At 39.8% G+C, this 12,923-nt stretch overlaps 1 protein-coding gene across 1 annotated transcript in view; it reads left to right on the top strand.

Annotated features, from left to right (window-relative positions):
- LOC311255002 (uncharacterized protein) overlaps nucleotides 1-12,923 on the top strand; it is a 34,243-nt gene that overhangs the window by 7,355 nt on the left and 13,965 nt on the right. The gene's annotated exons all lie outside the window — the stretch shown is intronic.

The following is a 12,923-nucleotide window of genomic DNA, read 5'->3' as shown; positions in this document are numbered from 1 at the left end:
TACTGTGTGTTGAATGCATTTAAAATGACAGCTACTGGTGATGTGCATCTCAAATTAGATTGGAAGTCCAGTGTTGTAATGAGAAATGTGCAGAGCTCCCAGAAGGAACATACTAAAGAAACGCACCAAACCATCATCATTTCAGAATAAAATACGTATTTTGAGTCAACATTTTGCGGCAGCATTTCACAAATATTTGTTGCTACATCAATACATTTGATTGATTAATACAACTTCTTCTTTGACTCATCAGTATTTATTTCATCATGATGTTATGTGTTTTTATGTTTTTTGTCTTTAGTTGTTTGCTTAGCTAACAACTTGAGACAATAAAGCTGGCTAAGCTCTTTGTTTCGTTTCCTCAATGTGAAATATACAGCTGTAACTTTTCTGTGCATATAAAACAATAAAAGTTTCTGTTTTTTTACTAACCACCACTTTTCTTATTTTCAATTTCTTATTTCCCATTTCTGCTTGTGTAAGACTTGCACTGTGGTTCTTTTGGTTGAGCCGTCTATCAGAAAAGTGAAGTATATATAAGTTGTTGACTTTTACAAGACTATACAGCTTAGTAACTAACTACACACACCAGATTTATAAACAGATACAATTTTTTAAAAAAGGAACACTAAATGTTTATGACTTATAAACTTTATCATCAATACAGTAGGGAATCAAATGTTTGAATTTATTTTAATCTTTATTTATATCACAGAGCATTGTATATTAAACAACCCCATTACTACTGATGACATCATGTTTCACTTTCTCTTTATGTCCACAGTGGATTTGTGTTTGTCAGGTGACAATACATGTAGCAAAGTAACAAAAACATAAAGCACTGATTTTAATCATTTATTTATAATCCAGCAAAAGCCCGGAAGTTACCTTTACCTTGACCACCTATAACTTATCTCAGGCATAGATAACCCTAACCCTTTACGCATTGAAATGCTTTGACATTTTAACGCTCCTAAATCTGCCAGTAAGTAGCTACTGGCCCCAAATACACACAGTCAAAGTCCTAAAGCTTAAAAATGTCCAGAGCGATGATAGTCTTTGGCCACAAGATGGCGTCAGAGTGGCTCCGTCACCACTCGTCCAGTGTGAGTGAGCTTCGTTCCAAGCACTCATTGTACCTCTCAAGGAAGGTAATAGACTGTATAGTTATCACCTGAGTAGGATTTACTCCATCCCACAAACTATACAACCTACTACCTCACCTTGCTAGGCTCAACTCTAGGCAGCAATGAATATCCTTAAAAACAAGACTTCAGTCAATATGAACCTACTTTGATATGTGTTGTGATAGACCAGCACCATCAAATGTGTCAAGTCTTTGTTGTGTCAGCAATTTCCTTGATGCTGATGTTATCTCATTAATTAATTCATCCATGAAGCTTCTCATACATTCACGCTTCGGCATCACAGCAGATCAACCTGTCTCCTCAGGAAAGACAGTAGACTGTATAGTTATCTCAGAGGGAGGATCTAAACCCCACAACTATTCAATCTACTACCTCAGCCTTAAGGACAGAAACTTGTGCAGGTACCAGTGGAAACTTGTCAGTCAGGCTGTAAGACAAAAAAAAGAGAGAATAAGTACATTTTTAGATTCACCAGGGGCCAACAATGGTTAACAAAATGTCTTTTGTTCTGCATATAGGCCTAGATTGGAAGGTTTAATCTCATCTATTCATTTCAGATTGTGTTTAGTGTAGTATATGACCTTAAAATAATGTGATATTTTTAGGTAGTATCACAAAACATGATGTATATCTCGATATTTTCACATTTCCTTGAGTGAAAATATCGCAGGTATAACTATCTGTACTTTCACAAAATATTTACACAATGATATTTATGATAAATAATCACCAGTAAAGACAGGTATTAAGACAGGTAGAACAGTCTGGTAAATTCTAATCACAGTTCAGATTAAAATATAATGACAACCAAAATCTCAGACGGTATATAGTCTCATATCACAGTAACGATATATTGTGTATGTGTTGCCAAGCCTTAGTTTAGAAGCTTCACAGGGAGACCTAACAAAGTAGACTTTCAAATGCATTCATGTTACTGTTAAAACATTTCAAGATTTATGGTGATTTTTTGTAGCAAATTACTAAAATTACATCTAAAATAATAGTAAAAATATACACAATAATAATAATGTTAAACAATGTTGCACAATAATGTTAAACCACATTATTTCAATACAACACCTGTGGTCTGGTAACAGTTTTATCAGGAATTTCCCTCTGAGAGCAATTTCCTCACTTGACTCACCACATTGTTGCCGGAGTTGTAAAAGGCTAGTTTCTTAAGGGTTACAACCAGCCTGACACGGCTACCTTGTTCACTGTATGTAAGTGATATACAGTATCTGAACACTTGCATTGGTCAGCATTGATGTATTTGGCCACTCCTTAAGACCAACAGGTGATTGACACACTGTACATTAGCATACTGGGAAAGTGCAAAAGAAATACTTTCTTAATGACCTGCAGATACGCTTTTGTCGCCACAGAACATGTGGTAATTTGTGCAATCCTGCAAGGTAAAAATCACTTCCTGGGAAATTGGCATGTAATGAAGGGCAGCTGTGCCAAGAATTAGCGTCTATTTTACTCTTAAACTTGGCTTGGGTCTTTCTAGCTTTGCCTTACAACAGGCTTAAAAAAATAGTTCACTTTAAACAAGCTTCAGCCCTGATTTGGTCCATTATGTCTCTGCAACCAGAATGTAAAGCAAAGGAAGGAAAATGTAAAATGGCAGTACCACGGCCATTTTATGGAGTTTGGCGCCTGCACACAACATCTGGGGTGCAACCTGCTGGCTTCTGCCTCCTCCTTCCAATCAGTATCCCTAAATTCAACTCTTTATTTTTCCCCAAATAATGGTATTTGGCATGTTGAGCCTGGCTTAAGGAATTGCTCGTTCATAATTTCAGAGAGCTTGATTAACAAATGCATGTTAAGAAATACTGCTAGTGATTTTGGTGTTGCTTGGGAAGTTTTAACAGAGGAGCTGATGGTTTGACTTCAGAAAATTGCCCTTTATGCTCAGTGTGAAAGCCACTTCAAGTCCATTGAAAAAGGAGTCTGTTTACTGTGCCAACTAGAGTCTGGGACACAAGCTGGGCAGAGCTGTCTGGGCCCCGACAGAGCCATACTTTGGCTGAGCTGACTGAGCCCAGACACTGTTATGGTAGACGACGCTGGTCAACCCATGCAAAAGCTAGGACGCTTTGCATAAATTAGCATGTGAACCATGGTCGCTGAAAAGCGGCTGGGCAGTTCATTAACATTCTGAATTCCTCTTTGGCCTAATTAATGCCGACAGTGATTGAAATGTTTTGGCAGTCTGTGCGGCTGCGGTGCCAGGCCATGCTCATCGGGCCATAATGAAAAGGCACAGGGGCATCAGAGAGTGGGAGGCCTTAATTGAGATGTTGAATTAATTAGACGGTAAATGGTATCAAACTCTTCTAACTGGCTGGCAGAGGGGATGGAGTGAAAACAGAAGTGGGTTAAACTTTTTACACAAGAAAAGTTGTGTGGACTACTAAGAAAAGTTGTGATGATGAGTCATGGACTGGACTGGAACCTGTCCAGTCCATGTTAGTTATTAAAACTACTACTTACTGCACAGCTTACAGCTTACACCACAAGAAGCAATACAGCTCAAAAGTTGCTTTTTTATTTTCATCTCGCTGTGAAAGCCAGATAATATCTAAAGTAAAAAAAAAAAAAAAAAATCAAATAAAAATAACAAGATGCTCTTCCCTTTTTGATCTATTCAGTTTCAAAATTTTGAAAAACTAACTGCAAGATAATCCACAGACCTTTTGCACCTAGTCATAGACGAGAGGCTTGTGCTCGTGACAGTGCAGGATGTAAAAATTAATGCCGACCTCTTCTGCAGCAAATACTAGATATCAACTGTAGATTACCGCAGATTATCTCTGGGGAGTTTTGTATGCCTTCACTTGGTTACGGTTAGGGAACTTTTGCGGGTCTGGGTGTTACCAGACGTTCCCGCTCGGCTGGACTGTGACGCTAGCTGAGTTAGCTATTCGTGAGAAGGCAGACATCCCTCCAGTAGATATCTCCAAAGCTCGGCAACCCACACCAAAACGATCTAGATGGATAAATAGCATGACAGGTGAGAGGAAAAGTATATATTTTACATTTAGAGGTGAACTGCCTCTTTAAATAAAGACGTTCAGTGTTTCATTAAAAAATCGTCCATCCTTCTGCCTTAGTATATTTGAAAATCACTGCACAGCTACCATAACTTTATACAGAAGTTGTGATTCACAAGCAGAATAGATATCTCAACCACAGGCCAGTGAGGCATGCACACTGGTACTACTACTTGATTTTTTTTAGTCATTCTTACCTTAATTGTTTCAAAATGTCCTGTTCGTGATTGTGCATCAACTTCTGTAAATTAACTAGCACCTCCATTACAAGTCCATACGAGTTAATTGGTACGTTTGCAACCAAGAACTAAAGGAAATGTTTCTTTCTCTCTTTCTCTTTCTCTCTCTCTTTTTTTTTTTTTTTTTTTTTTACAACCGGAAGTGGTGGTTTGACTTTCACAGCTATCCCCAAGCTGCTGATGATAGGAAAATGGCTGCTCTGTTGCAGAGTAAAAACGATGGAATGGAAATATAAATCCATTACCTTCATTTAAGACTCACTGAACACAAGAGCAATCAACATATCGCTGACACTATTCATTGTTGCTTCAAATAGAGATGCCTAGAGCATCCGTCTTACAATAGTAAACATTTTACTTAAGATATTCTTATCGCGGAATAAACTGAGAATTTAGAAGACGACGGCACAAAAAAATACCCATTACAAGTTGGCGTTGGTCCATGATGATCGGCGGAATACGGGGGACGACTGTGAGGGAAAAGACTGAGGTTGGTTCTCTTATGCGGCGCTCTCCAATATTTGGTGCCAAGAAAAGGGCATTGTCTGCGTGCCAAGCTGAATCTCAATGAGACAAAAAAGGGGGTGATGTCGTGGATGCAGCATGGCAGAACCTACCACTGAGGGGGGAGGAGAGTATTGGCAGCCAAGCAATGAGAGGATGCCATGTCAGAAAGGGGGAATGATGCCACACAATAAGGTATGGTGGCATAGCTTGCTGCCAGATGCTCAGTGTAGTGTCTGTGCTGTGTGAGCTAGGTGTTCACACATCTAGAGAAAGGTCCATTGTTCCATAAGCAGACTTTGTCCATATGTTGGGCAAGTGGTTATGTTTTGGATGAGCCTGAGGTTTCAGCTGAGTCTCATCATCTGTGATGCATCCTGTTTAATAAACACAGGTCAGCAAGACTTTATGTCCATCTGGCAGGCCGGCCCAGTCTGCCACATCTTCACTGTCAGTAACTGTCTTGACGTCTTTATTTAGAACACAATTTCCAAATGAATTGTCATTTCAATGGAGCATCAAATAACTGAGCTAACCTCCATTTTTTCTCACAAAAAGCACTTGCAAATTGATTCCAGAGGGGCAATTCTGTCCAGTCTGAGTTTGAATGTGTAAATCTAATCAGCATAATGACTGTGACAATGTTATCCCTGTTGAAAATAGCCCTAACCCATTTTTAGGAGATATCAAAAATGTCTTACGTATCATACCACACACACAAAGTCACTTCTTCTGTTTAAGTTCCTTTTTTTATTTTTTGCCATTTTCTTTTTACTTTCTATTCTCTTTTTATGGTATTTTTTTTCCAAAACCACATATAAGTATCAGATGAGCACTCAGACCTTACTGTAAATCTTTGGAGCTTGGGGTAAATCTAAAAGACAAAAATTTGAAGTAGACGTATAGTTTGGTGGCCAGCAAGCTTTTTTTTTTGCTTGTCCTTGTGTGAAAGAGATATAGTATCTGCATATGAGGACAAGATTAGTGTATTGGAAGTGTTCTAGTTTCTGTTTGTAGTCCATTTGTAGACCAAGTATTGATCAATCACATTTGAGCTGGCCTTGGTTGCATGCAAGTAAACAGTCCGTGTGGAGAGCAAATAGGTGGAATAAATTGGCCGAAATGCAGTCTCACAACCCATCGGTTATCCTTTGACGCCAATTTAGCTTTTTACTTGATTTTCAAAAATAGATCTGCATTCATATACAGATATCTGTTTGAAGAGATAAGTTGTCTCTCAACTCCATTCTCGCGTCTCAAATTGCTAATCAGACTGTAAACAACTATTGGCAATTGGAGGAGGAAGTCTTGGCCTGGTTATAAGTTATCCTTTATCCAGACATCTGCTGGCTACACTGGAAACCCAGAAACATTTGCAGTTGGCCCCAGAGGGTAAATCATCATGAGACCATAGCCGATGGGTTCTGAGATTGCTGACGCATTAACAAAATTCAAACGATACTTTAAGGGATTAGGGAATCCTTTCTCAGTTTGTCTAATTTGGGATAAAACTATGCAGCAATACACAAGTGATAAGAAAAAGATTAAAGTTAGAAAAATAAACATAATTTTGTGTTGCAGAATTAAGTTTTTTCCCATTTACTGCCCCAGCAATTGTTTGTGACCCATTAGATTATTCTTACATCCCATTGTTGGGACTGATACCCGAAGCTGGGGAGTCACTGAACTAAACAAAAATTGGGTGCGTAGCACTTTTTTTTCTTTTGCCGTGAAACCGAGTGTCGTGCATAGGTGTGAACACTAGTTGTGCTTTGTCTGTTAGGGCTGCATGATATGGTCAAAAGGTGTTATTGCGATTATTTTGCAATTGCGATATAATTCATGATTATTATGGGTGATTAAATTTGACATCACTTTTTTCATTGTCATTGAAAAACTAGTAAAATCATGATGATGTGACTGGCATTTCTCGCAGTCTCTGCCAAAGAAACATGTTTTATTAAATCTGGAGAACAAGCTTTGTGGGTCAGAGCGTCTCTACAGCGATACAAAATTGCATTAAAACGCAACAGTTCTTGAGTTTTGGATATTGCACTTAGTCACATTGCGATTTCGATTATTTTGGATTACCTATGCAGCCCTTGTGTGTGTCTGCTGTTTACTTTTTAACACATTCAGCATCATATCTAAATTGCTACCAATATAATTGTATAAAGTATAATGTATCCAAAGGGTAACGGCGCAACAAAAATCCAGTTTTAAAGCATACTGATACTGATCTTGATGATTTTGGATAAAATGAAATTTTACACCACTCTAAAGTCTAGTGCTGATGACATGTACTTTATACATTTTCATGTTGTGTGAAGTGTTTAAAGTGCTTTATTGTGGGTCGTTTATTGCATGTTGTTTTATTGTAGTCATGAGACTTGAGGACTGTTCTTTGTGGTGCGTATTTCGTTATGGGCAGTGGACGTGTCCTGTCTGTCCTGGCTTGTGTTTCCCATCTATATTCTTCTGTATTAACCACCCGGTAAATAATGAAAGATGGATCTTTGCTATACACACAACAACATTCATAAGAAACCAGGGGGAAAAAAGTTTTTGCAAGTGCTTTTTTTGTTTTTTTTTTAGTCAAAGTTACTCAACAGAAAGAGAGACTGAAAGTTAGACGATCACAAAGAGAGTGTCTGAAAGTTAGTTCAGTGAACTATTGTCATACGTGGCTCTATATCCTGTCACGGGAAACCTGCCAATCTAATATTCCACACAGGTTAAAACAAATGTGAGGACACTGGGGGAACATCTGGACCTTCCAGATGTTATTCTCAAGACAGATCTCTCATGGCTTTTGCTCAAAACTAGAACAGCTGTAAGTGTTTTTTTTTTTTTTTTTGCAAGTCAAAAGAGTCAAATCAAATGCTGTTTATAGCCCACGAAACAGTTCTGCTAACAAACAGGAAGAGCTGAATGTGTGTATGCAGTATGACCTGATAAAAACAACAGCCAAAAAAAAGAGACTTTGATCCTGGTCACCACAGAGTCATTCCAACCATGGGGAGGAGAGAAACGCAAATAGCTGAGGATATGGCTTTCCAAACAACATGTCATCAAGCAGCATAGCGAGTTCATCTGAGGATAAGTGTGGGGGAGGAGGAAATAAGTTCAATTACTCTCGGTCTGCCCATTCGCCCTGCACCCTCCACCTTCTTTTCTTCATTCACCCTATCTGCACAGTACAGTATGCCATAATCTGTCGTTATCACATACTCAAACACAAAAGCTGACTGGACTGTATGCAAACAAAAACCACACACAACTACATACCAAGTAGCATGTGGCAAAACGTTCACACATTCAGTTTGCAGTTCGGTTCATTTAGAGTAAAATCAGTAAAAAAAATTGTGTATTAAACCAGTTTTATTAATGTCTTTTAATAGCTTTTCGCGTTTCTTGTGGTTACAAAACAAACCCAAATAACCCGAAAAGACTTGATCTGAAACTGAGACCCTGCAATCATGCAATACAAGCCCCTTCATGTATAGAACAATGCTTCCAACAGAGGGATCTGGTTCATACTGGTTTGTGAACAGGTCTATCAAACAGCAGCGTTCAAAAACACTTAAGGAAAGTACACACGATTTTCCTGTATGATGTACAAAACAACATATTATTTTGAATATTCTTCTTCATTTTGTGATAAAATACATGGTGAACAGTAGCCAGCGTACAGCTAAAGGATATTTTATGTTGCCTCTCGTTTGTCGCACCTACGTAGCAACTCCCCAAAATGTTTCATGAAAAGGGTTAGATGCCTTTTATCTCGGATAATATCCTGTTTGAGGAAATGTCAGGTAATAATCACTTTTGATGGGGTGAAATTTGTTTGTTCAAGCCGCTGGAGTTGAAGTGTCTTTAGGCTCCGACTGTAAATTATACTTAAATGTTGTTTTTTATTACAGTCTTGTACTTTAAGAGGCAGTAACACAACCACTTGAATGTCTTTTTACTCAGGGCATGTGGTTTATTGAACCGTACTATGTAAACAGACTGCTCATTACAGTAACTATATACAAATGCTTTGGTAATTATCTTTTAATGCATTTAATCCAGGAAACAGCATTATTTAAAACAAACTCCCGTTGTGTCTCAACCGAGCAGAAATGGTGGCGATTTCGACATTGTGTTCGTTGCAGGCAAAGCAGACACGTGTACAGTGTGGAAGGTGATAGAAAAAGAAGTGTAAAAGTGCAACAGAAATGAGATATTCAGTACAAAGAGGAATATCGAGGCCCAAACAAAGGCAGAATCAAAAATGAGAAATACCTGGAGGTGAGTTTTTTTGTACAGGTCAGGCTAGTGTTCACCCGCAGAGAATTAGGCCATGGTGGCGGCGTAAAAGAAAAAAAAAAAGTGGGTTAGAAATGAGACAAGAATGCATTTCCACATCCCTCTCTTTCGCCTGCAAGACAAGGGAAAGGCTGAGTAGTGTACCAGCGAGCAACCCCACTTGAACAGGGGCTGGGGCTTGAGAGCAGTTTCTGGGCCATGCCCTCCTCTCTCCCTGCCCACTTTTGCCCTGCTGCCAAGAGGGAGAAACAGTGAGGAGAAAGAGAGGCAGGAAAAGAAATCATGAAGTCACAAATTGTGCTCACACACTCCCACTAAAGATACGAAATCCACCTAGAATATGTATAAAAGTAGACCGATGTTTTTTTTGCATGTGTGGCAAGTCAACTCTGTGACTTGCATGAACTGTAGATTATATGTCATCAAATAGACATCTCACTTGACTGTAGGATTAAGGGCTGAGAGTGGGGAATGAAACAGAGAGAGACAGACGGAGAAATAAGCTTGGGTTAAGGAATCAGAAGTGAGTACTTACATGCTGTCTTGTAACAAAGCCAGAAGGTTTGACAGATTTATCTTCAGTTGGCCAAACAATTCAGTGCCAGATATTCCTGAAGCATTTCAGAGCAAATGAGTTAAAGGCTTGTCCCAGAGCCGTGCAGTAAAACCTTTTGTCAGCAGTTGGCAGCATTCCCGGGTAGTACATGCCTCACGGTTCCCATTTTCGGTAGTCACTCTGCACGTCTTTAGTTGTTCTGCACCTGCCTGTGTTTTAATTCAGATTTGTTGCAAAGTCTGTAGAAGAACATGGTAACCACCGACGCTCTGATTTAATTTTTATTGTACTCGTGAGCGGAAACCAGTGTTTACTGTCAACATAACAAACCAAACGAGTGGTCTGAGATGTTTACCACAATACATCCTCATGTAACAGAATGTGTCATGGAGCTCTGAAACGCAAATAAGGGCAAGGGAAGGGTCAATCTCTGGGAACACGCAAATCCAAAAATAATGTTTCCCGTGGACCGTCACCAAGAAACTGAACACACTAAAATAATCCAATGTGCAAGTCTTGAATAGGGTGTTTTAATTTTCAAATGGGTCCACGACCACAGAGTACCACAGACACTCATCAGTATCTTTCCTCAGGCAATATCCAAGGCAGCCTTCTGTGTGACGTCACAGGCTCTTCATTCTTTTAAGCAATTATCTCCATACATATACTTAAAATCCTTTCTCGCTTCATGCAGTCTCTCCAGATCATTTCTGTTTGTATTCTTGAAGAATTTGTAGTGTAAATGATCAAAAAAGCAAGCATGAATCACTGTGCTGAAACCTCAGGCAGGTCGAAGAAGAGAAGCTGCAAACTCCCTTTACAAATCTTAACTCTGTCTTTCTCTTCCTGCTCGCGAACACCGAGCTTGTAAAAGTTTCAGCTGCGAGGGCTTGGGCCAGCCTCCATTGGCACAGTTTCAAAAGAGCACTGCCTGTTTCAGAAAAACGGAGGGGACAAGTCTCCAAGGGGAGTGCTGGCTCTTTGCACTCTCTCTCCCGCCACCCTCTCTCTCTCTCAGGGACTCAGGGCAGTGACCGCTCTCAGGACTTTTACTCTCTGCTCTCAGGGTAATGCCAGCTCGGGCCAGCTCAGTCGTTAAGGCAGCTGTTCATCTGTTAGAGATCCACGGTAGACTGGATCGCTCCGGAGAGGCTGGTCTGTATCACAGACACCCAGAGAATAGGAAATGCAAGCAACAGCACTATTTCCTGGATACTTTGTCCTCCATTTCAGATGTGTGTCAAGCTCTCACGAGGCTCAGCGCTGCTTGTGTTACAGTTCACACAAGGTTCTGGCTGCTTTGCCTTTACTTCTGCTCTGAGAGGCTCAAGGATTCTCATCTAACCTTCAACGTTTTTTTTTTTTTTTGCTTCTCTTGCAATGTTGTTTCCCTGCAACATTAACTCTGAATAGTTTTAAAGAATAATGCACTCAATGACAGAAAGTGCACAAAAGTAGGTTAAAGTAAGGCTCTCTCTCCTACAGCATCCTTGTTTTATTGTAAAGCCTCTTTGTGCAGGTGTTAAATGGAGGACACAGTTATCTGAGACATTTTTCCACATACAGCACAAACTGAAATCTTATTAAAAAATGCCAAAAATAATACCTACAAGACTAAAAGTGCACCGTTGTAAACTACTGTTACTGTACTCCAGAAACACATTGAACCCTCACAGTTATCTACACAATGGGAAGGGTGTGAAGTTCATATAACCTACTGTAAGCTGTAAAAATTATGACACCTGCTTTTTCTCAGAGGTTGTAAAAACACAGTTGTCTTTACAGTTGCTAGCATACTGTACATGCAGGATGCTGCCAAAAACCGCACAAAATATATGTGAAAACATGCTCTTCCAGCTGTTTGACACAATAAATAGTGCAAAAATGGTCCATATACCACTAGAATTCTCAAATTATCAGTCTGCAATTGTGCAGTTCATTGGTCCCAATTCTACTTGAAGCCAAAACAGACAACTTTTTCAAATTCCCCCTCCCTAACCCTTAATGCCGCTGCAGCAAAGACAGCGTTAGCAACATGGCTAACAGTCTAGTTATTAGTCTAGTAGGAAGAATGCTGGTTTTGAAATGTCTGAAGTCCCGCTGGTGAGGGGATATACATATTAGTTAGGGAACAGACTTTGACATAACACCAGCACTCTCCTTGTTTTAGTTCAGTTTCTATAACTCTCCCTCTTTGCCTTCCTTACCTCCTCCATCAGCTTCCACAGTTATTCCAGGTGTTGCACCATTACCTGCACAGCAACCATGGAAAACAATGACAATGGCAGAAGCGCTTTCTTTGTGCCCTAATTTCTTCATTTCCGCTGGAAAAATCGAGCCTGGTGGCAGACTGAATATCATAGTGAACGCAAGGTTTATAGGAAACCAATCTACATGTGGATGGTATCATTTTTCTACCGCCATTACATTCTGCAATCAGTATTTACTTCAGAATAAGTTAAAGCAAAAAAGTTGTCTATGGCCAGTTTAATATCATAAGTGCATGCATGTGACAGTGCATTAACCTTAATGGTCTCAATGGCGCCAGTGTCTGAGGACTACGTCGCTCCACTGGGAACATCCAGTAATGCCATCCCCACTGACTGCATTGTGCACATCTTTGTGTATCTCGATGGCCTCTCCTCCAATTATTCTATCTTATGGGTCAATAAGGGCACTTTGTGTTGTATAGTCATAATAAGATCCCCTGGTATCCTGCCGGGAAGATTTTATTATCAAGGAAGAGAGTAGGTGAAGGAGTGTTCTAGATTTGGCACATGGCTGCTCGAGCCTTCCTGAGGAACTTCTGTTTCAGCTTTGTCCTTTGTCCTTTCACCAAGTCAACCATGGTGGTCCAGTGAAGGCCACATGTGTACAAATAAAGAGATAATTTTACATTTAGAGTAACAGATACTTAATTCGTTAGCTTCCAGATCTAAAAAATTTAAGCAAATGCAGCAGTGGCTCAAACACTGCATTCCTTCTAATAGCCTGCAGGGGGCGACTCCACTGGTGTCAACAAGAAGTCTTTTAGTATGTAAGCGAAGTCGTGTCCTCTCAGTCAGATCCCAATCAGGATATCCTCCCCAGCGCCACCCTCTTG

Source organism: Pagrus pagrus, assembly GCF_965226575.1.
Source record: "Pagrus pagrus genome assembly, chromosome: 3".
Taxonomy (NCBI): domain Eukaryota; kingdom Metazoa; phylum Chordata; class Actinopteri; order Spariformes; family Sparidae; genus Pagrus; species Pagrus pagrus.
This window is presented reverse-complemented; position numbering and strand designations above follow the sequence as displayed.